This window comes from Emydura macquarii, unplaced genomic scaffold, assembly GCF_026122565.2.
Source record: "Emydura macquarii macquarii isolate MOO-44397 ecotype Brisbane River unplaced genomic scaffold, CSIRO-AGI_Emac_v2 contig_2448, whole genome shotgun sequence".
Lineage (NCBI taxonomy): Eukaryota > Metazoa > Chordata > Testudines > Chelidae > Emydura > Emydura macquarii.
In genome coordinates, this window is record NW_027132585.1 from 76,514 (window position 1) to 102,577 (window position 26,064).

At 38.4% G+C, this 26,064-nt stretch overlaps 1 long non-coding RNA gene across 2 annotated transcripts in view; it reads left to right on the forward strand.

Moving 5' to 3' along the window:
- Nucleotides 1-25,815, forward strand: part of LOC137162639 (uncharacterized) — a 38,725-nt gene extending 12,910 nt beyond the window's left edge. The window contains exons 2-4 of one of the 2 annotated variants that reach the window (XR_010922439.1): nt 23,005-23,190; nt 23,487-23,784; nt 25,382-25,815. This is a non-coding gene — a long non-coding RNA (uncharacterized lncRNA). The remainder of the gene's footprint in view (nt 1-23,004; nt 23,191-23,486; nt 23,785-25,381) is intronic. The other variant, XR_010922438.1, reaches the window with a different exon arrangement.
- The last annotated feature ends 249 nt before the right edge of the window (nt 25,816-26,064 follow it).

Sequence of the window (26,064 nt, forward strand, 5' to 3'; positions counted from 1 at the left end):
CCCCTTTCTATGTCTTTGAATGAATTCTGGCTGTGAGAATCCCTTTAAATCTTTATTTGAACTTTGGCTGCAGGAAGCCCTTTTGATTAATTTTGAGAAACCCTGTCTGTAAAGAGGTTTAACTTTAGTTTAATAAACTCTGTCTGTTGACATTCCTGTTATGTTTACTTATATACATTCCTAATGCTGAATTGTTTTTCTTCACCTGACTTTGGCTCTCTTGTCCTGTCATGCTGCCCATTAAACTATTCAGTAACCCGCACCAAGGGTGTGAACATTTTTTTATGCTGTTTGCAATTTTGCCTACTATAGACACATTCTTGAGTGCTCTAAATGGGCGCCTTGTAGTAAAATTTCTTCAAAAGATATCTTTTTAACTAAAGTCTAATGTGATTCCTCATAAAAGGGATAAAAAAAGACTAAGGGATAGCTTGAAATGAAACTCGAAAGGTTCAGAAGTTTTGTTCAATTTGCTTAGGATCAGTACTAAAATGTTTGATGCTAAACTGAAGATGATCTTAATCAAACATTTTTCTCTTCCTTTACTGTGTTCTCCCTGACACCTTCCCCTCCACAACCTTATTTTCTTTCCACTGCTCACTATGCTCTTACTTGCCTTTTCTTTTAGTGCTCCTAATCTCTCAGATTCTCAACATTCCACAATTATCCCTCCTTCTGATCCTCTATCAAGCTCTTTACACCCTGCTTCCCTTCTTCTATGCAATCTCCTAAAGAGGCTTCAGGCAATCCCTCAACATGTAGCAGGCTCCCATTTGTGCCCACTTGTCCCCAACTCAGGGCCCCCACATGAGGAGGGGAAGGGTACACTTTACCGGGTCCCGGAGGCCCTGTGTGGCCCGGCCCAGGCTGCAACCCCCATGGGTATGTGTGTGGGAGGGGTCCTGTGTTAAAAGTTTGTACTGGGCCCAAAAAGGATTATGCTTGGGCCCTGCCCCAACTGTCCAATATCTGTACATCAAGTTGCAAATTAGCAGCTGCAATGTCTTTCTGCTAGGTCCCATTGTCTCCAAATTCAAATTTTGCAAGTTTAAGGGCTTTCCTAGCAAGTGCTGACCCAAGTATGCATGCACACTCCTATAGGAGAGATGTATTGTCTTGCCTTCTACTGAATATGCCTTAAGGTTATATCTTTATTATAAGAAACAATTCTTTATCATTAATAATTTGTATAATGCAACCTGGAATATCATAAAGTCTTACACACAGTAAGTTACAGTACAGAAAGTCCTCAATACCTGTCCTAAATCTCTACTGTATAGACCCTGCGAAGGAGTTCAGAATAAAATGAAATTACACTGTAAAAGACATGTTGCTTTGTCATCTATCACATTATCTAGGAAGTTAGCCAAAGGTTCTACAATTAAAATATGCACTCCTACCTTTCAAAATTGTGAAAGCCTTTCTTCATGTTACCTTTTTGCCCTCATTTTCCTCATTCCTCCCCTCTCAGCTGGCATTGCCACTTTTTTATCCCTTCCACATTTTTGAAGGCTGTTTTCATGACCTCATTCCTCTGAAACTTTGTCCTAACATCCTCCTTGACCACAAGCCTCTTATGATTTCACATAAACACTTGTTTCATCTTTATCACATGATCGACTACCTTTATATGTCTACATTATGATGTAGGATGGTAAAAAAATAATTGTATTGTACTCCATTGTGGGCTATACACAGAATATCACCAGTCTTTAAATATACAAATCTGCTGGGATACAAAGGTAGTAGGAGGTTTTGACTAGCCTGCTAGCTTTTTGTGATCTTATTTTTAAACATAAAAGTTGTATTTTTCTAGCAGTAAATTAATGTGACCCTGAAGTTAGGCTATAGTCCTGTACACAAGGTCACTATTGGCTCCTTTTGCTGTGTGTATTATAATTCCGTTTTTACTCAGTGTTCTTTTCCTGCCACTGAGAGGTGATTTAAAGATTATGGCCTTCCAATATGGTAGAATGAAGTAGCCAGAGTATCCTGATGTCAAGCATGTAAACCTGCTTCAAAGTACTTTAGAGACACTGATTTTTAAAATAGGCCATCTTCTGTCTTGAGATAAGAGCTCTCTTAGAAGAACCATGTTACTTAAGTCTGCTTTGAAGCTGTCCTGGGACTGTATTGATTTTTAGAGGCCCTGAAACATTTCTCTGTCAAAAACTTAATGTAATACTTGAATAGCAGAGAGATTTACTTAGAAAATCTATATAAATAAAGATGCAAGGCTATATAGCTTGTTGTAACTTCATGAAGCCTCCATAAAGTAATCTTTGAAGAAATGTAGCCAGTCTTCTAGTTTAACAGCGATCAGATTTTGCATTCACTTTTCCTTGATGTTTACAAGGAGTACACTCTTTGTAGGCCTTCTCTTTTTCCCACTCTCACAGAACTGAATGGTCCCATAAAAGATCCAAATTCTGTTCAGATCTATAACCTTAATGGATATAGAGATCTCAACAATGAGATACCTAAAAGGAACAGGCATATGTTTTGATGTACATTTCTCTTCTTGCATGTGAAGTTTTTTTAAAAAATAAAGGTAAAAGCTGCTGGCTATACTATACCCCAGTGAGTAATAAACTGAGAACAAATAAAAAAAGAGATTAGATGATGATAAAAAATATTTTTTCATTTGAAAGAGTGGGTTTAAAAAAAAACACCTGCAATACATTTTTACCCAAAAGCATTTTACCTTGGATTTATCAAAAAAAAAAAAAAAAAAAAAAAATCAAGGGTAAATAGACTCCTCAGTAAGTAATAAGTTCCTTGCTAAACACAGAGAAATGGTGAGCACAGAATTTCTTTTTCAACCCAGAATTAATGATCCCTTGAACTAGAGAACACAAGAAAGTAATAATACAAAACAATGTAAAGTTATAATGGTGGCCATCTGATGTCTACATCCCTTTTAAGGGCTTCAAGGCCTTTTTCTAATAACTCTGTCCATTTTTATCATATAACTTGCTAAGACTGAGAAAAGACGGAGAGAAAAAATAAGAAAGAATTGATGACTTCTTAGTATGGAGTATGTAAACTCATCATAAACTGTTTATATTAAGGCACTTCTCTGTAGGCCAAGCCATTTAGAGATCTGATGACCTCAAAAAACCTGAGAACATTTTCATAGATTTTTTTTTTTAAAGCCAGAAGGAACCACTAAAATCATCCAGTCTAATCTCTTGCAAGATCATAGCCACAAAATCCTCATCCAGTAATTTCTGCATCAAGTCCATGACTTACGTGACAGCTAGAACATAACTTTTAGAAAGATATTTAGTGTTAATTTAAAGACTGCAAGTGATGGAGAATCCATTTTTCAAGAAGACAAGGAGTTTTCAGGAACACTATAACTTTTAAAGATCATTTAAAAAATAACCCAGGAAAAAATCCATCTGGGAATGAAGTGTGATATGCAAAAATTGAGGGGAATTTCCCTATGTTTGAAGACAAAATGAAAGCTTGTGATTAATACCAAATTTAGTGGGAAGCAGAATATCTATTGACATTCCATAACACGATACAAGTCTGTTCAGTGGACTGCAGCTTGAAACCCTCAGCAATTACTTTGCCAGCTTGTTAGAATTAGGCTATCTATCTGCATTAGCAGGAATTTCCCCAAATGTCTAAACACATTTTTAGCTAAAATATTCTGGGCTTTTTGAATTTTCTAATGATTTTGTTTTTTTATTGTGCAAAAGTGAATGGGACTCATAACAATTGCACCTAATATCGTGCAATACACAATGGCATTTTGTAAAGTGTTTCCCGATAGGTCTTTTCTAACATTCTTCACTGCTGACATGAGCAGAGCCTCATTTCATATAAAATTATGCCAAGTGGTGTGGCATTTCAGAGACATGGATAAATAGATGTTGGAGACTACCAGAATCATTTTACACAGGACATAAATCAGATTTGAACTGCGATTTCTAAAACTGCAAGGTTAACTTTAATGATGTTTCCCAATAAAATGTGAAGATAGGCATAGCTATGCCTATTTGTGTTCTTGCTAGGAAACCAAATCCTCTGAAGTTCATACCAACCTGTGCCCAAGGATGTGAGCCTCACCTACTCTTCTGGCTCCTTTAATTCTCTCAATCTGAAACCCACTCTAGCTAGTACATTCATTGTTAATGCCACTTGGCCCCCATCCAGGGAATTTTTGATTGAATGTAGGGCATGTTGATGATACCTGCCTGAAATTCTCTTGAATTTTTATTTATCCCAGGGCCAATCTCACAAATGGTAGTGAAAGCAAAACAATGTCTCTTCTTGGGTTTCTTCCCCACTTTACTTCTATTAATAAAAAACTTAATTCTTCTGATGTGAACAACAGATCAATCTCAGTGAATGATTCAGTTAGTGCTAAGTACCAGGTGAAAAGTTCTGACAGGAAATAATTCTTTTAATAGTCTGTAATAAAAGGAGAGCTCTCTTGACTCACACACTATAGTCACAAAGGTTGGAATTTCTAGTCACTCACTATCTTATATGCAGACTGAAAACTCATTTAAGACTAATGTGATGTAAAGTGGTCTCACTAGGATGTGCAGTTTTTCACTCCTAGAACTCTGCAATCTCATTTACTTGCCTCAGCTTGCTAATCTGATTGTAATCATGTTACTTATCTTTTAATTTTGCATGTGGCAGATGTACATCAGAAGTGGTATTCAGGTGGGACTGTCAGATAAACTCCATTTGATTATATTTAAATGTTTCAGGGTTTGGATTTGTGTACAAATTCTGTTTAAGGGAAACACAATGATGAAGACACAAACACCATCCAGTGTTAAAATGCTGCAATTTTATTATCACCCTGAGATAATATAATTATTGCACACTCTTCTGAGCACAATTCATTGCCCACAATTAAACAGATCTGCTGAGGCTCCTTAACTTAGGGTTGGATGACAGAATTTCTTGTTGCATTAGAGGGTAACATGATACACACATAATTTGTAACTCCCCTTTGAAAAATATTGTAATTTTTTTATTTGTCAAGTAAACTTTGTCTCTCTCTCGCGCACACATGTGGTAGATGTGTACTTTCCCTTTGTTTTTATTTTTGTATGAATAATTGTTTCCCACTTAAAAGGAACACACACAACACCTGTACACTGAGGAGGCAAGGGGCTGAGGCACAGATATGCCAGCAGAAGATTCCCCTGTGCCAATGTCTCTTGGGCATTAGAAACCAGATTAGAACCTGTTTGTGTAATCACAGTGATGCAAAGAGGCTGTATCACAACTAGGGATGTAAAAATTAATTTAAAAAATCCTTTAAACGTTCTAAAAATAGAACGTTTAAACGGTTAAACATGGGGGGGAGTTGTACTGGGCTCTGCTCCTCATTGCCAAGTGAGAGCTGCCTAGCTGCAGCAGCTGGACAGCTCTCATTGGCGGGGAGCTGAGTCGAGCCCAGCTCCAGCTCCCCCCCAGCTCTGCACTTGCAGGGAGAACTGCACTGGGCTTCGCACCTCCCCATGAGCCAGCCGCGGATATCCTCCCTCTCCCTCGCTGTGCTCCCGCATCTCCCACCAACCAGAGCTGCCCAGAGCTGTTTATACTCATGCTGGTAACCCACTCCCTTTGCAGTGAGAACGCAAGCTGAATCATTAGAGTGCTGATTGTTCACCAGTGCCTTTCCACAATTTCTCCCATGACATTACCCAGGATACAATCTAGACTGCTGAACAGCTGTGTCTCCTCAGTTCTCCATCCTGAGTTGCCTTTTACATTGCTTTACTTGTGAACAGCCGCACCTCGCCAGTTAACATCTCTCCAGCATGTAACTTGCTCACAGGGGCACAGTACTGAATGCTACTAGCTAGCCATTCATGAATTACACTGCAGAAGAACACCAGCAGATTCCTAGTCCCAGCATTGTCCCTCAGAAATGTGCATCCTATACTGCTCAGTACACTACGAAACAATGCAAGCTCATATAAACCCTGTCATTTCATCAATGGAAAATGATATGCAACAGCTTTATCTCCAGTGGAGTTTCCCCACACACTTTAATCCAAAAAAATGGGTTAGATAAGTCTATAAGATAAGTTTATTAACTACAGAAAAATATTTTAAGAGATTACAAGTAATAATGCATAAAAGTCAGGATTGGTTACCAAAGAAATAAGAGTAAAACGCAAGCTAATACCTAACTTAACAAGCTAAGTGAACATATGAGCAAAAATGTTTTGTCTCACCATATGTTTACAGCAGCCTGTACCTGCCGAAAAGCCTTCCAGGCAGGCCCATCCCTCCTCCCAGTTCAATTATGCTTTCTTTGTCTTGGAGCATTGTAGCTGCTATGATTAGAAATGAGGCGGGAGAGAGAGGTGAGCATTCTCATACCACTCTTCTCTCTTTGAGTATTATCTCTAGCTGGGGTAACAAAGGCGACAAGTAGTCTCTTGTGGAAGTAAGTCTGTACCATCCCTTTGATGGAATGTAAATTTCTTATTCACACTTTCCTGTTGTTGGACAATGGCTGCTTAAGCCGGTGATCACTCTTTAACACTTGACTGGGGTGCCAGTGTGTCTTTGTCTCTGACATAATGGTTTGGGCCTGCTTTTTTTAAACTTGGAGCATGTTATAACAATGTTATACAGTAGAATCTTGTAACTTTACATACAATACTGATATACATATTTTACCAAGACAATAACGTTAATCATATTATGACATTTCAAATAATACCATACAGGGTATCCTTTGTACAAAATTTTTACAGTTAGAAGGTTTTTCCCACGATTTAATCTAAATCTGCTATGCTGTAGTTTGAACACATTTCCTCTTGTCCTGTCCTTTGTGGCGAGAGAGAACAACTTTTTGCCATCCTTTTTATGGCAGCCTTTCAAGTATTTGCCAGCCAGCATAATTTAGTGAACCCTCCAAGACTATTCTCACCTATATTGAAGGCTCAATCTCCCCCAGCTGCCACTTTTGACCCATCCCCTGCACAGTTCACCAGAAACAAAGATCAGAGCCAAAGCATTTAAGTGGGAGCTTGGCAACTGACATTAAACCAAGTAAGTGAAAGAAAAATGAACAACAGACAACCCTCAAGGACATATTTAAAGTTTGGCATGAAAGAGGAAAAATTAACTTCATTGAAGAGCTGATCATATTTATTTGCTAATGCAGAAATATTTAAACAATTCCATTTACAATGTGGACAACTGCCAAACAAATGTAAAACAGCCTTTCTATAGTTGGTTTACTTAAGTGTTATGTATAATGCCAAGTTTCAAAGCATAGATGTTCTGTGGCATTTTATATTCACACATGAGGATCTCAGTATAATTAAGTTTTTGTCACCTCTAGGTCATCATTTCAAATAGAACCTGAGCCAAAAGAGACAAAAATTTGTAACTATCCGTTACCATCTGCTGGCTGTTTGATTAATTCAGTCCAGTTCCCAGTGGACCAGGTGTCCCCATCACAAAGAACACCACCACAATTAGCACTAATTGTCACCCTTGTCGGCAATCTCCACAGAGAAGCCAAAGATTGAATGAGCTGGGAGCTGAAAAGCCATGCTGGATCTGCCCTGCAGGAAAGGAATGTCTTTTCTTTCACAGAAGCTCATTAAGTTAATGTAATTCACCCTGCAGGGCAGGAAATCCCCTGTAGAACAGGTGGAATTTTAAAACTCCAGCAGGACTGTACATTCTCACTCCCAGGCAGTCCCTCCAAGGTATTGTCACGTTGGCAGGGTGCTGCAGAAAGTTTGCATTGCCACAGTATGTGCTGTTCTGTGAATATAAAATCACCTGAGGTAAAATTTTTAAAAAGCACCTAAGTGACTTAGATTCCTAAGTCCAGTTTTCAAAGGTGTCTTATGCCTAAGGGTCACTATTTTAAAGATGTTTAGGGTATGTCTACAGAGCAACCAAACATCCTACAGCAGCAAGTCTCAGAGCCCAGATCAGCTGATTTGGCCTCAAGGGGCTTGCCTGGTGGGGCTAAAAGTAGCAGTGTAAACATTTGGGCTCGGAGACCATCCCCCTTCAGTGGGTTTCAGAGCCTGTGCTACAGGCCAAGACCAAACATCTACAGAGCTATTTTTAGCTCCGTAGAATGAGTGTGAGTCTGGTGACCTAGGCTTGGAGACTTGATGCCATGGGTTCTTTTTTTTTTTTTTTTTGGCTGTGTAGACATACCCACAGATACCTAAAGATGCAGCTAGGCCCTTAGGGGGATTTTTCAAAAGTGCCAATGCACCTAACTCTGATACCTTTAGAAATCTAAAGTTGAAAATGGAGTGTATGCTGCTAGGTCACAGGTACTTTTGAAAATTTTACCCACGTTCTCCAGGATTGTCAAACTATCTTGTTCACAAGCATAGTTCACAAATTTTGCTTCACATTACTTTAGATTTGGATATGTTTTTTTTTTCCAGGAATGTTTTAATTCACAAGGAAACAATATAGGCATGTAAATGTGAGCTGTACAAAGATCTTTGCAAATAATCCCCTGATGTTTTACAGGCTGTCTCTAAGACAGCAGATGGATAACAGGTCTTCGTAATAACATGCTCCTTCTCACCACAACATTCTTAGCTCGAGAACTTTTTAAACAAAACTGTAATGACTACTGCATGATTAAGAGAACTGCAAGGAAATTGTTATCTCAACACTATAACGAATGACTTACCTTTCATCCTGAATCTGGCAATTAAGTAGCTTTATTGTAACCTATCTTTAGCAACAAAAACAGAAAAGGGAAAAAAACAATAGATTCAGTTTAGGGTGTTAAGGTGATGAAATTGAATGTTTTTTCTGCAGTTAAGAAATGTCATTGTGACTGAGCTTTTAAAAATCACTGCACAATTTTTTCCCATCAAATGTTAATGATTTTGGAGGCAATGTAGTAATAATAGAATCAATAATAATTAGACCAAGTCACTTTTTTACCATGGGCTAAATGTTACAGTTCTTGTAACTAACAGCAAGCTGCAGTCCTGGAGCAAGCAGAGTTTTCTGAAGGGCTTGCTGATCTTCGGTAAACATTTTAGAGTTGAAAACCTACTTCTCTGAGTACTTGTCTGCAAAATGCTGAATTGTAAAATAACTCTGACTGCATATTTCCAACTTTTTTTTGTACCATTAATTGAGCTGAATCTGTTGTTTGAAAAACCAGTACATTCACAGACAATATGTCTAATGCCAGCAAAACATGTGGAGATGTTTTGATGGCACAGATTCTTGTCAAGTGTTATGTTGCTTCTTCTATTTCACCACCATGGCACAACTAAAACAGCTGAGTAAAATGCAAGTGACTATGGTATTCAAATATGTTATTTAACAGCTTTAAACTATAGAAGTACAATCGCCAAGAAATGTAAAGTAGGTCTTCAACATTTTAATTAATTGTTTTTTCATGACAGTAATTTTTTTTGGCTTTAAGAAAAAAGCTTAATTTTACCCTGGAAGGTCTGTATAATTAAATTACTGTTTAGTTTACATTTATCCTCATCACTCTTTGCTTAAATTAAAACAAGCAGCCTAAGCTAAAGCCCTTCTTACTTCTATTTAGACATACCCTCCATGTCATAACTGTAGTATTTCTTAATTACTTGAGTTAAATAGCAAAAAGTTAAATTCTGACCTCAGTGGGACCTCAGTTGCTTAGGGCTAGATTTTTCAAAGACATTTTAGGCCCCCAAAGATGCAGATAGGCATCTAACCTGCGTAGGTGCATAGTGGGATTTTCCAGTGCACCTCTTCAAGGGCCTAAATGCCTTTTAAAAATCTTTTCCTTAGGCATCTTTGAAAATCTTACCCCTATATTAAAATGGTGAAAATCCATAATAATTAAAAGCAGAGCAACTTCAAATTTACATTAGGTTAAATGAAGCAGAACTGACTAACAGTTTATAATCATGGCTGAATATCCATTTACTATTATGTTATTTTTTAACAAATTGGCTTCCATTTTCATGTGCTATTTATGTGTATACCAGGGTTCAAATTGGTTAATATGTGATGAGCGGAGAAAATTTCCATCTCTTCCAAGCTGCTTCATGGGCTCCAAAAACTAACCTCCAATTGTTACAGCTGTTACAGTGACTGAAAAAAATACAGTGCTGTTTGCCTGAGTTTTCAATGAGTCTGCAAAAAGGGGTGCAAACTGCCTCATTGATCTCAGTGAGACGTTCACTCACATGCCCAATGGTGATAACTCAACACTGTTGTTTCTTTCACTGTTGATCGAAGGATGTTTGCAAAGAGAGGATTTGTCTTTTATGAAGATATGAGCAATCTACTGTCAGTAACATTTTTTTCTGGTGCTGCCAGTGTGTAGCACACTGGAGAATAATACGATTTATGTTTCCTTTAATCGGATCCAGGACCAAAGGACCTAGTAGTACCCAAAAGGGTATCCGAGTGCCACTAATGGAGAGCAAAGCCCAAGGAGCTTTGTTTTCCCTAGCAGAGTACATTTTATCATATTTTGTATGTCTGATGATCTACTGTGAATAGCCTCTCATTTTGGCTTTCCATGTTGAAGATGCCTGACTTGTGATTGTAGTTTAGTTTGTGGGTGAAGACTGAAAGAACATTACTCGTTTTTTTCTTTTTCCAGTTAGATCCCTGGTTCACATATCTCCATAATGTACAATACCTCTAAATAAACAAAGGTCTGTCAATGTCTTTCATAACACCAAAATTACCTACTTATTCCTACCACAACTCTGTATCTCAGAATCCTTAGAGATATATTCAAAACAGATCAAAAACAGAGGTTTCTTACACATCTCCTTCAGAGATCTCTGGCGGCTGTGCTCATCCTTCCTTCCCCCAGAGGTCTCTGGTGTCAACATCCTGTCTCTCCCTTCTGCCACAGAGTCCTAGCAGTTGTAGCCTATCTCCCATGTTCTTCAAAATTCCAGTGACCACACATTATTTTTAAAGAAGAGATTTTTGGCCACAATTCCATAACTGCCCCCTTCTCCTTCTCTTCCTCTCCTCATGCCCCACCTAGGGGTTATGAGCTCAGGAAAACATGCTTTAAATTCTTGGTAAGTCAAGTGACACCCTAAAAAATCTAACAGAGACAAAAATGGCACACACAACATAATACAGCAGTGTATAAGCAAAGATGAAATAAAATAAACTGCTATTCATTACTGTGTTTTCTTTACAAATTGCTTTTTTCTTTGTTATAATTTCAAAAAAACCCAGACTTTAATAAACGTGGAGAACAAGTAGGTAAGGTCCCATGGGAAGAAAATCTAAAGGAAAATTTTGTTCAGGTGAGTGGGCAGTTTCTCAAAAAGACACTATTGAAGGCACAACAGCAAACTATCCTGATGCAAAGAAAAGATAGGAGGAATTGTAAGACGCCATTATGGCCCATGAGGAGCTGTTTAATTATCTGAAAATCAAAAATAAATCCTACATAAAGTGGAAATCTGGACACATTGAAACATTTTGTTGGACCCAAAATGAAACATTTTATTTTGTTTCCATGTTTTTAATCTTTTCTAAAATAAAATCAAGATGGAACTTAATCAGCATTTCTAGGAAAAATATTTAGTTTGAAAAATTTCACCCAACTCTAATGTGTTTATATGTAAAATATGCAAATTTGATATTTATATGGGAGAACTGAGCCAGATGGAGATCAATTGACTTGTGGAAGATCAAATGAACGATTATGACAAAAGTAGGAATGGAACCCAAGTCGCCAGAATCCCAGCCCTATGCATTAATCACAAGACCATCCTTTACCGACTGTGTGTTGATATAAGAAAGCAGCAGTTATGACCATTAACTCTTAAATTTTAAATCTGAGTCTTCCTTTCTGAGGGTGTGTGGCATCTAAATGTGTGAGTTTAATGCCATTGCTATTTTCAGAACTACATAATAATCCATATGTCCTTGTTTCCTGGCTTTGGACAACTATTTTAAAGAGAATTAAAGGAGTCTTATTTGATGTTACATGAAATTATTTTTCTGGAGAATTTCTGTTTCACTATTAAAAAAAAAACCAAAAATAAACATCCCAAACCTTTAATAAACTGGTATGCTATCCACTTTAATTGACTTAGTCTCTGCCACATAGTTAGAGAATATATAATAAAATTATTATTCATTTAACTACATGTTCAGCTGTGTCAGCACTTTCCTTATAAACCTTTATGCTTAAGGGTTTGGAACTTGGTCATAGTAGTTGTTTGAAGCAAAATTTTGGCATGCAAGATATCACACAAGAATCCAAATTTATTTATACATATATATATAATTATTCAATTATATATTAATTTATATTAATATTATATTAATATATATTATTAATAATATAATAATATATTAAATTATATTAATTATTAAAATATTGGCTCATTTAAAATATATATATAAGTGTTCAAAGGAAAAGATACATGTACATTTGGGACTTCTCAACATCTACTGTATCATTTCAATCTATAAATTACAATTTGATGAGTTAATTATATGGACTAATTGCATTAGATACTTTGAAAATAAAGTGTCAAAGGCTTCAACCTCTCAAAAAGTAGTCAATGAATAGTCTCCTTAACATTGCATGAGGATTATTAACTAAAAAACTTGTCTAAATATGAAAAATGTTTTCAGAGTAGCTCATATGTGCAGTGAAGTAATCATAATTTTTTAAGTATGTCATCTGAATGCCAGTCTGACCATCCTGAGGAAGGAAACTGTATCATTATTAATAGATCAACATGACAAGATAAGATGACTTAAGAACACCAGTTTTCACATACTGCCCACTGCTAATATATCCTGACTTCCAGAAGTCCTCTTTAATGGATGAGAAGGTACTGCCCATCCAATCATTGATTCCAAGGCCCCGCAGGGACCGGTATGATCATCTAGTCCGATCCCCTGTATGACATAGGCCATATAACTTCTCCAAGATAATTTCTACAATATAGCTTTTAGAACTACATCCAATCTTGATTTAAAAATTATCAATGATGGAGAATCCACCATGACCCATGATAAATTGTTCCAAGATTAATTACTCTCACCGTTAAAACTTTATGCCCTATTTCCAGCCTGAATTTGTATGGCTTCAAGTTTTAGTCATTGGATCATGTTATAACTAGCTTTTCTACACTTTAGTCTAACTAAAGACTTTAGACTTTATATGGGAAAACTGTGTGAAAGCTAATAGCCTGTGATATACTGGAGGTCAGACTAGATAATTTAATGGTCCCTTCTGTTACCTGCATAAATCTAGGGCACCCTGCCTATATCATACCGAGGGTTCAAGGCATGACCTGGTTAATTTAGGTACCCCCTCTCTTTCCCTATTACGGGCTCGTGGAGTAAGGCACCTACCCTTACCCATGGGGCTCAGGAAAAAACCTTATCAATTTAAGTACCCACCCCCACCCATGGGGTTCAGTGCTTTATGGGTCTGCAGAATCTTTTCCCAATGAAAGAGCCTTACATAGCTGTGCTCTAAACATCTAACATCTACATAAACAGAACACATATGCCAAGTAAATCTATTATGCTCACCACATACAATATACAGACAAACTTCACTCAATAGCAAGTCAGGATCCACTCATCTGGGGTTGCCAGTGATGCCTCTGCACTTCCATGGCATGCAGAGGGTTAAGAGTTCTGGCAGCTTGATGTTGAACTGCAGTCCAGGAATCGTTCTCTCCCAAAGAGCATAGTTTTTCATTTACATTATATAGGTAAAACTAGCCACCTCAATTTTACTAAACCTATCACATTATTCAATACCCCTAGGTAACAAAATTTAACCAATTGCACGCTGGCACCTATATTTTCTCCTTCCTGCTTATGTATTTTTTCCATTTTTTCTTATGGCCAAATTATAACTTATGATCTTCTTTCTTTATGCTGATAGTCAGTATAAATTCACTGGTCAGCGCCTATCTTATCTATCTTACCCTTTACTGGATCTTTCTGTATCCTCCCTAAACACCAGCTCCTGGGTGTCTCTACTTTCAATGCTTGGTGTTATAACTCTTGTTAGGAACATTTCTGAGGCGGTTGGGGGGGGTGCTTTACCAGAAGTGGAGCATTTTTTCTTGATTTTAGTGGTGAAATCTCTGAGTTTTGCTCAAGGCTGGTTTAATATGGGGGTGAGTTAAGTCCCTGGCCTAAACATTATGTGGGTAAGTTAAGTCCCAGGCCTACACTTCTGCCTTAAAATCTATGGATATGTCTATACTGCAATATAACACCTGTTGCTGGCCTGGGTCAGCTGATTTGGGGTCACGGGGGTCAGGCTGCAAAGCTATAAAATTGCAGTCTGGATGTTCAGGCCGTCTTACTGCACTATAGACATACCGTTTGAAAGTAGGAACCCTTCTTTTGATCTGAAGCCAATCAAGTTACTTTTTATGCCAATGGTAACAGTTTTGTGATATGGATACCTGTAGGCTGGGAACTGGATGGAAACTATCAACTAACTTCCATAGATCACTGAACAGCTGTCATACGGTAATGAATTTTGTTCATGAATAAATAAAGAACTGACCTGAGGTAGATTAGAATGGGAGAACTATCTACTGAATTGAGTAGAGGACTGTGAGTCAAGAATCCTATCTATTCTCATCTCCGTTACTAATTTGCTGTATAATTCTTGGCAAATCATTTACTCTTTTTATGCCTCAGTTTCCTCCTCTGCAAAAGGATGATCATAATATACTGCCCTACTTCACAGGGATGTTGTCAGTCTTAATTCAGGAATGTTTTTATACCATTGTAATGTATAAGTTGACAAGCTGAAATATTATGATCGGTCTCCATTGCCATCCAGTTCCCCCTTTAAAAGAATCATTTTCAAAATGAAATTACAATCCATTTTTACTGTTGATGACATAAACATTATAGTTTATAGAGAAAAAGAGGATTAAAATTGTATAGATAGTCTGATAAATTAAGTATAGTCATTAAGAAAAAAATATACAAAGAAAGTAACTTCACATTCAATTTTAGGTCAATCATTGGGATAAGATAGTGCGTGAATCCTGTTCTCTCTAAATGTTTGGTAAATTATTAAGTTAATTTGTCTGCAGTATATTCTTACCTTACATATAAAAAAGGCAGTGGTCTGAAGGAAATAAAGAAGAGTATCCATCATTTCTCTTGCAAAGCAAAGATTCAGTACACATATGCAGTATATATACATATACCTATCCTATTACTAAGTTAGAGGAAACTCAGATGTTTAGGCACAACTGGAATTTTCAATTGATTAGTGGATTAAGGTGACTTTGAAGCACTTGGTGCCAGATCCACAAAGTTACCTGGTGTGATGAAATGGAATTATTTTGGGGGGGTTCCCCTGAGTGCTGTGTGTGTGCCTCAGTTACTCCATGTGTTACTCATGTTGTCTGGTGATGGGACCTGGGCGTGTAATCATTGCAGAGGCCACTGGAGGGCAGAAGGGACTTCCCCAGCCATACGTCCACCAGCCAGACCCCCTTTGTCCTCCTGAGTCAGCCAGCTGGAACAGGTTGCAGCAGGGGGAGACCAGGAGGAGTGGCCACCTAACCCGGGAAGGAGAAAAAGGACCAGGGATGGGCTAGGGGATGAGTCTGGAGGTGACTGGGGGGAAAAGGCCAGTCCCCCTTGAGGGGCCAGCAGGGAAGGAGCCCCAAGAATGGGACTCCCCAAGTGGTTGCTGCTGTAACTTCTAGTTAAGCTGCTAACGAAGTCCTTCTATGCTATAATTCTGAGAACTAATAAACCTTCTGTCTTCCACGCTGGCTGTGAATTGCTTCTGACTGCAAAGGCGGAGTATATGGCCCCTTGGGGGGGGGGGGGGTGCAGGACTCTCCAGAGTCCTGGCAAGGGGGCTCATAGGGGCACCTCGGGCGAAGCCAGGGTGCTGAACCCTCCGAGGCCAGATGTAGGAGACGACTGCATTGGTGTATGGATACCCAAAGGGGCAGGGTCTGAAGCACTAGACTCCTATCTGGCTGTGTCAAGAAGAGTCCAGAGCATGATCCCTGGGAGACTCTGTCACACTTGGACACTGCAATGCCTAACCTCAGCTCCTAGATGTGCTCTGAGACCCACTACAGGATCAGACCCTTCGGGTGAGTTAGGTGGGAAATGCCTAGTTTGTGAACCCCACTTCTGGGCTGCCGGAGCTTTGGCTTGAGCAAAGGCTCCACACAGCTCATTAGCTCTGGGACACCATCAGGACTTCGATGGCTTTGGATGCCTACTTGTGGGAAGCTGAGTGATGGTTTTGTGAATGACAGTCATGCCTTGAAGTGGGACTTAGGTGCCTAAATACCTTTATGGATCAGGCTCTTTGTATATAGGTCCCAGCACATAAGGCAAGACAAAGTGTGTGGAAAATACTGAATCCAATCCTGTTCCTACTGAAATCAGTGTCAAACTTCCCACTGATACCAACAGAAGCTGGAGTGAACCTTTTTTTCCAGAATCCTATAGCATTTATGATCTTAAGCGCCAAGACTACTTTCCAACTTTTCTGAAGCTGGCTTGCTTACCATGACATTGTGTGACTAAAGTTCTTTTCCCTAGTCATGCTTTACCTGGTGGACCCAGTCAGAGTTGTGGAAAGCAATCCAGCAGTCTATATGTATACAGATCGCTCCTATCTGAACTCCCTGAGGAATCAGGGGATGCCACTGTGTTTCAGGTTTGAGGAGATTCAGATTACTGAGATGCAAATAATCAAGCTTTTACTCTATATCATTCAGGATATTTCTGCATTGGCAAGTGGTTTTTGAATTTGTATTAAGAACACCATAGATGCAGATTTCATAACTTACATATTATATTGCTACATACATTTCACCATTGGCCAGTGAGTTATTAGTTTTCAAATGGTAATCTCATCAGGCATACTTTGTACAAATATTATAATAATAGTGTGTAAGGTGTGAATACAGGGGTGCTTTCAGTCACAGATACACCCAGAGTCATTTGCTCAAGTGGTGAGAGACAGGGACAGGGTGTCACCACCAGCCAGTTCTCAGTGAGCTAGTCTTGACTTTATGCCAACCCACTCAGTTGATGGGAGACTGGATTGGCTAATCTTTGCAGTAACTTTTCAGTTTTAGTAATTAATATATTTCATTCTATACAACTTTCATTTTACTTAGCTTTGAGGGAGTGCCTCTTATCCATACTGAATATGCTGTTCACTTACTAATAACAAGTAAGTAACTAGTAACAAATATTAGCTTTTAACTTCAGATGCCATTGGTGTGTACCTTCTAAGAGTACATTATTTAAGTGTCTGCACTGAAAATATACTATGTCAAATTTAGACTCACTGATTCATCTTATACAGTCTTGTTGATATCAGTGAAGCTAAACTGCATATAGACCAGCATCAAAGTTTTGTGGTAGATGCCTTAAAGAAAAAACAAACTCCACCTGTTCCTGTGTCAATTTAGTTCACTAGAACTCAAAATTATGACAACTTTAATATAACAATGTGGGCATCTGCAGCATTCAGTGAATGTCATAAAATCATATTAATAAAATACCCAAACCACTGTAGCTAGATTTAGAATTAATGGGAGATAGGAGCCTAAACCCCTTTTAAAATGCCATTAGGCATGTATCTGAATCTTTAACAGGTATTTAGGTTAGGCATCTAACCCTTTGTGCAACACTCCTTTCCCTCCTTTACCTCAGAGTTTGGCTAGGCAAAATTTATATATACACATTTTGATAGATAATATAATGTTTATTTTAAGCATTTTTTCAATTTATATTTATACTTGTACTGGCCTCCAACACCTTGCCAAATGGAGGTTGAAGCATATTCTGCTTCCTGGCTCACCTGCAGGCCTCAGCTTGGGCTTTCTGATGGCTCTCTGCGCCAACTGTACCAGCCTTAACCTGGTTTCTCCAAACTGAGCGACTGTGGGCAGGATTTTCCCAGTTGTCAGTGGGAGTGCTGAATTTCTTGAGACCTTGCTTGACCTTGTCGCTGCATCAGACCTTTGGGCCTTCTTTTCCGTCATGGGTGTTCTTAAATTGGCCATAGAGCACAGCCTTTGGCAGACAATCTTGAAGCATGTACTCCACATGTCCCAACCAGTGATGCCTGAGAACATCCAACATAGACTGTAGGCAGGTTCTCTGAAGGATCTCTTTATTGGTGATCTGTTGGTCCCAAATAACTCCAAGGATTTTTCTAAGATAGCAGAGGTGGAAACTGTTCAATCCCTGCTCTGTTCAATCTCTGCATACGTAACCGATCTTTCACAACCATAAATTTAAATTTAAATGTTCACAATAGCACACAATTATGGGTTTTACATAAATTTTGTATTTCTATTAATTATAACTTTCACAGTTGTGGGAAATTATGCAGAGGGTGGGAGTCAGACAACAGCTTCATAGATTCCAAGGCCAGAAGGGACACACAATAGAAATTCCCAAAAATAATTCCTAGGGCATATCTTTTAGAAAATATCTAATCTTGATTTAAAAATTGTCAGTGATGGAGAATCCACCATGATCCATTATTAATTACTCTCACTATCAACAATGTACTTCATATTTCCAGTCTGAATTTGTCTAGCTGCATCTTCCAGCCATTGGATCGTGTTTTCATCTAGATTGAAGAGCTCATTCTTAAATATTTTGTTCCCCATGTAGCTATTTATAGACTGTAATCAAGTGTCTCCTTAACCTTCTCTTTGTTATGCAAAATAAGTTGAGCTCCTTGGGTTTATCACTAGAAGGCTGGTTTTCTAATCTTTTAATCATTGGCATGACTCTTTTCTGAACCCTCTCAAATCATCAACATCCTTCTTGAACTGTGGGCCCCAGAACTGGACACAGTATTCCAGCAGCGGTCACACTAGTGCCAAATATAGAAGTAAATTAACATCTTTATTCCTATGTTTGAGTCCCCTGTTCATTATTGATGGAAATATATTTTCATTTGTTTGTATATGTATGGTGAAATCAACATTTACCATTCAAAATTGAATCCTTCCAAGCCTAATCATAGTACACATCTATGTCTTTGTACAGTGTTTAACACACGGTGAGCCTGAAAGTCACTTCTGGCACTACTGTGGTAAATAATTCCAATAATTAACGCAAACCAGATGCAGCAATTCTCTGGTTTTAGTTTAGAAATGTATCTATATCTTAGATTCTCTGAAGCAATCTTCTTTGTTGTACATCACTTGAACATATTTTGCTTGCTCTTACTTTAGCCTTGCCATTTTTAATTTCAAGTTTGTATCCCATTACGATTATGTTCTTTACAAGTGTAAAACATTTGCCTGGCTTTGCTCTTTCAGTGGTTCAGTAGCCAGATATGGTTATTTTAAATCTTCCTTTCTCTTACAACCCTCCAATGAGATAAGATTTGAGATATGTACACAGTGCTGTGCTTCAGCTGCCAAAAGCTGGGAGGTACGCTGAATTCTTTCTTTAATCTGAACTCCCAGTATGAGAGGTACTAAGGCGCCTATTTGAACCACCTGGAAACCAGCCCTAGCATATTTTCAAGGCTTCTTGAGTGTGTGGTAAAGGATTCTTAAGAAGGAATTGCAATTTTAACACTGTTTTTTGCTGACTCTGAGCTCAAGAGCAATATGTATGGGAGCCCTGAATATCAGGAGTGAAATTCAGAAAGAATAAATTGTGAGTCAGATTGTCAGCTTGGGTAAATCCACAGAGCTCCATGGCAACTAATGCAGTTGAGCCTGTTTACCCCAGCTGAGAATATGGCCCTTGGTCTGGCATTCTCAGATTTGCTCTCTTCAAGTTTTCCCAGGTTGGGCCCCTTTCTGAGTCACTGTTAGAGGTTTTATTGACCAGGACGTTGAAAAAGTAATCTAAACTGGTATATGCTTTATGTTGGGACTCAGTTGTGTTTTTAAGCTATTCCCCTACAGTGGGAGTAACCCTACTTGAGTGGGATCAATGAAAAAATCAGTGCTGTAACTTTTTAACAGGGAGAGTAACTAACCATTCTCCATTACTGACAATTTTGAAATCATGTTGTTCTAAAATATGTGTTTTAGGAATTATTTGGGGTAAGCTCTTTGGCCTGTGTTATACAGGAGGTGATAGTAGATGATCACAGTGCTCCCTTCTGGTCTTGGTTATGCTGGAGGACATATGCCTGATGTTACACCTCTTGCGGGGTCTCACAGCTCATGAGGCATCCACAAGAAGCAGTAGATGCATAGGGACTGTGAGTGTAGCCAAGCTCCTGATCAAGGAATATATTGAGGAGGGGAGGCATTTTGCCTGTGCTCCATTTCCACACGTGTGTCTGTCCAGGGTTATGCAGCATCTTTTCTTAGGGGTTCATCACTTTCTGTTGACTATCTATGTAGGTGTTGTATGACCCCCCCCCCCCCCATTACGATAGTATCTGAGTGCCTCACAATCTTTAATGTATTTATCCTCACCTTTGTGGGGGAGGACAATGTAATATAGATTTTATAGATGTCAAATTGAGGCATAGAGGACTGGTAGGCAGATTTTTTTAAAGGTACTTAGGTGCCTATAGATGCACATAATGAGATTTTCAAAAGTGCTTAAGCACCTAGATTTCAAGTATTTTTAAGTGACTCATCCACATTCACACACACAGTCTGTGGCCAAAAAGAGAGTTGAACCCAGGTTTCCCAAGCCGCCGACTAGCTCCCTGACCACTGAACCATCCTTCCTCTAGAGAGAGGATATCATTTTATGAAAGTTCATTGTTTGAGGTTCCACACATGTACGACTAAATTTTATATCAGAGCTAGCTTGAAAATCTTGAACAATAGTTGCACTGTTGTTACATAAGCTTCCATGCTCATTATCTCTTAAGAGTTTAGAAACTCACTAAGAACTTTATATTTGACCAATGATATTTAAGAAATGTACAGCTGCAGCCATTCACTTGCCCACATCTTTTCACTTTACAGTAAGTCAAAATACTGAGTGTTCCACATATGACCTCAGTCATCTGACCTTTTTTTTTTTTCCAGTATGTGTTGTCAGGGAAAGGACAACTATAAATAAATGCATATGGACATTTATTTAATAGTGGCTAGGAATGCTGAAAATAACTCCAAATTCTCCTCTTACTTTATAAACTGAGACACAGAAATGTTGTATAATTTTATCTGATTGTGTTTCTTGGGACTAAGAAATAACATATGACATCCTTGCTATCAGTGCATTGAAATATGTGTGTTATGATGTCCACTTAGTTGTGGCAGAAAATGTTACACATTCAGGAGCATGGCTATAATATTGTGTTTAATGTGGATTCTGGAGCTGTTCCTCCTACAGCTTTAACCAAGGAATATTTTTGTGGATATCATTCCACTTTATGCCTGAGCTCTGTTCTTTGGAGGCATAAAATGTGTGAATTTACCTCAGAATGTTAATTCTGAATACTCTATGCCAAAATGTCATAGTGAAGTGATTGTGTTTTCACTCCTACATACTTTCTCATTTTGCAAAGGGCCCTTAAAACATACATATTTTCTATCACTATTTGATAATACTCTGCAATCCTCCAACAAGGGTCATTATACTTATAATTGTCATGAATAATGAAGTAGAAACTAAACAACCCATGACAATTCTCCACCAATATTGTGAAATACCGGATCATAGTGAGCTGACTGATACCATGTACAATCCTTTCACTCCATAAAGTAGCCTAGTGCCTACAAACATAAAAGGAAGTCTACTGCTTATTTCCTAGTGGATTAGGATATCTATGGCAATCCATTGCATTCATGGAAAAAAGGGATGTCAAGTCCTCCTCCTTCGACTACATGTTTAAGCCCCAAGTATTTCATTGATATATAAAGTTCCTCTAAACCCTTCTATAATATTTTCCAGCTATAAATTCACATAATAATTTATGAATAATTTTCAGGCATAAATCAGGACACTTTGCTATTCCTCGTCTCTGCAGAGTTCAGGTGAAAAACAGTCAATTTCAGCTCTGTAATCCTGGAGCTAGTTTCACCAGCTCCAGTCCCGTTGGCAATCAGTGCACCCCAAGTGCTGCTATGAGTTGCATCACCTGGTATCAGCTTCCAAGGGTGTGTGGAGGGTGGCAGAGAAGCTATTTACGCTCACTTTATGCCCACATTGACGAGAGCCCCAGCTGAGACAATCTGGCCATTTTCTGCCCACCTTGTACTACGAACAGAGCAGTAGCTGGGAACTGGCCCTGATTTATTGTTATCCATGTCCTATGTTGACATGGATGTGGAATAGGGAGGTAACATGTTTTATATGAGGGAGGTGCATGTGTGTCCTCTTATGCAGAGGTAATCATCTGTTGTATAGATAAGTCTGAGCAAATCAATTACACATAAGAAAATTGACTCTCTAAGCAACCTTATTGTATCATATGTACTTTCTTCTTGATAAATTCATTGAGTTTTTAAAAATAAATATGCAGATTTCATCAGCAAAACTACAGCATATTTAATTTCATCTCCTATGCCCCAAATTTTGATTATGAACTCCTTGGACATATCCTGTTATAGAATTGTGGCCAGTTATATAACTCTTAGACTATCTTATATTTCACTGTATTGTATATATTTAGAACAAGCATATGCTGTAATATGGGGATGCTATATTTGCCTTACCCCACAGAACAACAGATTGTAACATGACATGCTTTCCTCAACAAAAATACCATTTCTGTTTTGTCAAAGAATATTTAAGTGGAGCAATGTACTTTTCCCAGTAGTCCAATAAAATTACCTTTAAACTGTTTGTCAATGATGCAGCACAAAAAAACAAAAACAAAAAAAAAAAAAACAATCCCACAACAACTGATCTTGATAAAGGCCAAAGACTAATGATCACTTTTCTTGCTAAGATCAAAAAGGTCAGACTGCCCGGATACAGGTTAATTCTAAAAGATTAGACGATAGGGAATGCTTTTCTTCTCTACATTGTAGAGCCTGGTGCTTACTGGCTTCACGGCAATGCCACAGCTCTGTTCATCTTGCCTTATTTTAGGTGTCATTGCATTCCTAGTGGAGGACTGCAGGAAGAGATAGAACCGTGGCTGTCTCAAGAATGTGGATGAACAACACAGTAATGCAGATGAAAGTGTGCTTAAGATTTTTCATGTTGCCAAATGATGTATGAAAATTCAACTCCAATCACAGTTTTCTTGACAAGTGAGAAAACAAATTGGTCAAGGTGAGATGCAAATTAGAGGCTGGAGCTCAGCTGACTCCTAGAATGTACAATCACATACAGATATGTTACTGAGTAAGAAAATGTACAAAATAAAATTAAGTAAAATTGCTAGTATTTGGCTAGATGGATGGTGATACTGTTTCTTAATTGACGAGAAACAGCATATTGACCTTAGAAAGCTAATCCAAGGCAGTTTGGAAAGCAACCTTTCCTGAATGAAATTATAAATGACAATATTGCAGTGATGTGACAGCAATTACAAGACAATTTGAATTGTTAAAATTTCTTTGCATTAGAGTGTCCAAAAAATGGTTACAGAGACTGTAAGGGACAACACTGAGACTTTAGGAAGACCAAAAGATATCAGGCACGACAGACTATAAAACCTGCCACAGAATATGCTGATTAGAAACTACATGAAAATCAGCAACAACAATGGGACTCAAAGATCAGCAATCCCACCACAGCAGGATTGAAGGCATGTATGTAATGCCTAGGTGAAGGATGCAATTAAACATGATAGCTGACTGCCACTTTACAGCGCTTCAAGGGCCCCATGAATGAACTGGTGCCAAGAATCAGTATTCTCTAAAGGTAACCTTTATTGTTATAGTATGCATGCCTAATTTCCATTAGCATGCACAATTACTCATTTTGCACATGCAGTTACCCACATGTGGGTGAAAATGCAGGTTGTGTTTCTGCATGCATGTGAGTTTTCCCTCTTTTGCAAATTGCATCTAAAAAAATCAGATTTTCAGAGGTGCTGAGCCCCTGCAGCTCCCACTAACTATAATCTGAGCTGTGGATGTTTGGCACTTCTGAGGGCTCTGGTACTTTTAATTATGTATCAAAATATAGTTTTAAGTGCTTAATGTTAGGCACCCACATATAGAGATATTGACCAGCATCCTTAAAGTCTGAAATGGCACCTTTCACTTAGATTTCAATTGCTGATCACTCTGACCTGTTTTAGTCCAACTACAGCTGTGCTTGGTCCTTAATTGCTTGTACTCTATATGTTTAATTTGGGTCGAGATTGTTACTGAGGTCTGGCTCAGGTGCAGAACAGACAAAGCACAAAAGGACCTGCTACAGTTGCAGACCTGGAAGATAGCAGGGATTGCTGTCTTAGTGTCTGCTGCAAAAAGAATGGGGAGGAGAGAGGCAGAGGCAGGGTCTGGTCCTGGTCCTGCCAGACAACAGCCAGCCCCTGGGGAATTGAGTTGGTTGCACTCTAGGGAAATTGGGGAGGAATCTGCATTGTTCTAATGGTGAAAAAATGCCCCTGTGCACTGGTTGCTCATGGAGGGATTTCAGTGGGAGCAGAAAGTGCAAAGCAGGTCTAAAAAAGCAAACCCCTAATTTAGAGACCAATGCTGGAAAATCCTTTGTGTCTCCATCTTAATTATAATATGGGCCAGAACCTCCGTTGGTGTAAATTGACTTCAGTGGAACTCAGCCAATTTATACCAACTGAGGATCTAACCCTGTGTGAGTGTAAAGGGCTCCTATTTCTTCCCACAGAGTTTAATATACATGTTCATATAATTTTTAAAATCATTTACCTAAGCCTTTCTGATAATAACTGTGCATGCTGCTGATACACATATAACACTGTGTGCATTGAAAACATTATGGAACAAGTTGTGCGTGCCAAGAAACCAATTTTCAAGTATAGTAACAGGGATAGCATATGTTTCTTTAAAAAAAAATACTAACAAACTGTTTGGATTACTGAGAACTCCAACTAAATTCCCGTTTAAAAATTGTAGCAAATAAGCATCTGAACACTGCTGGTCAAATCCTCAGCTGATGTAAACCCGTGTCACTCCATTAACTTCAACGGCACTATGCTGACTTGTACCAGTTGAGAATGTGGCCAATTGATCCTCATAAGACTCATTGCATTCTGTTGTCTTACAAATCAACACTTTAAAAAGTCCCTAAATAGCATGTTTTTAACGAAATAGCTGTTGGGAGCTCTTATGGTTTCTTAGGACCAGTGTTAAATCTGGCTCAATTTTCTTTCTTTAAACTAAATTGATGCCACTTCTGCTGCTGGGTTGCTGTGTATTTTTATATCTTTGCAGGGAAAGGAAAAAAAAAGGCTAGAGTTATTGCTGCCATGTGTGTCTCCAGCCCTCCCTGTGTTAATCCAACACTGACTGCTGTTGTTTCTTCTCCACAGGAAGCACTTTTTAAAGTCTTTTTAAGTGCTGTTGAGAGCAAGGGGATACCTAGCTCTGCAGTGACTTTAAAGCCAGCAATCAAAAACAAGGAAGGTCCTGGAAAAGTTCAAGAGAGGAAACTGTCAACATTTGTCAAAGGAAAATTGCTTCTCTCAGTCCACTGGGATGAGACATCTCTTGGTAACATACAGTAGTGCCCGAATAGTGCATATTGATAAATAATACATAAAGAAAGTGAAAATAAGACTGGATTTCAATGGATCCTCTGAGGATCTCAAATCAGTCTAGTTTTAAAAATAAACTGGTTTGAAACACTGTTCAGGAGCTACAGCATTTCAAATGTCCCAGTCAAGACCATATGAGGAGCAAGTCAGAGTCTGAAGATGAAAAGGGATTGGTCATGTACTTTCACTAATAAGAGCAAAGTCTCCTTCCTGGCAATATGAACATATTGGGTCAAATTCTGCTCCAAATTAACCCACTGCAAACCAGATGGGGTTACATGCGTATAACATGCGTATTTCTACTGTATATATAACATTGTGCTGTATCAAGCTAGAAGCAGGGCTGCTGCGTTCCCTATTGTGGGATTTTAAAACTTTTAAGATTTCTCACTTGTTGGACTAACAGTCTCTCTTTCTAAAAAAACTTCTATCAGGAAGGTGCTCTTTTGTCACAAATC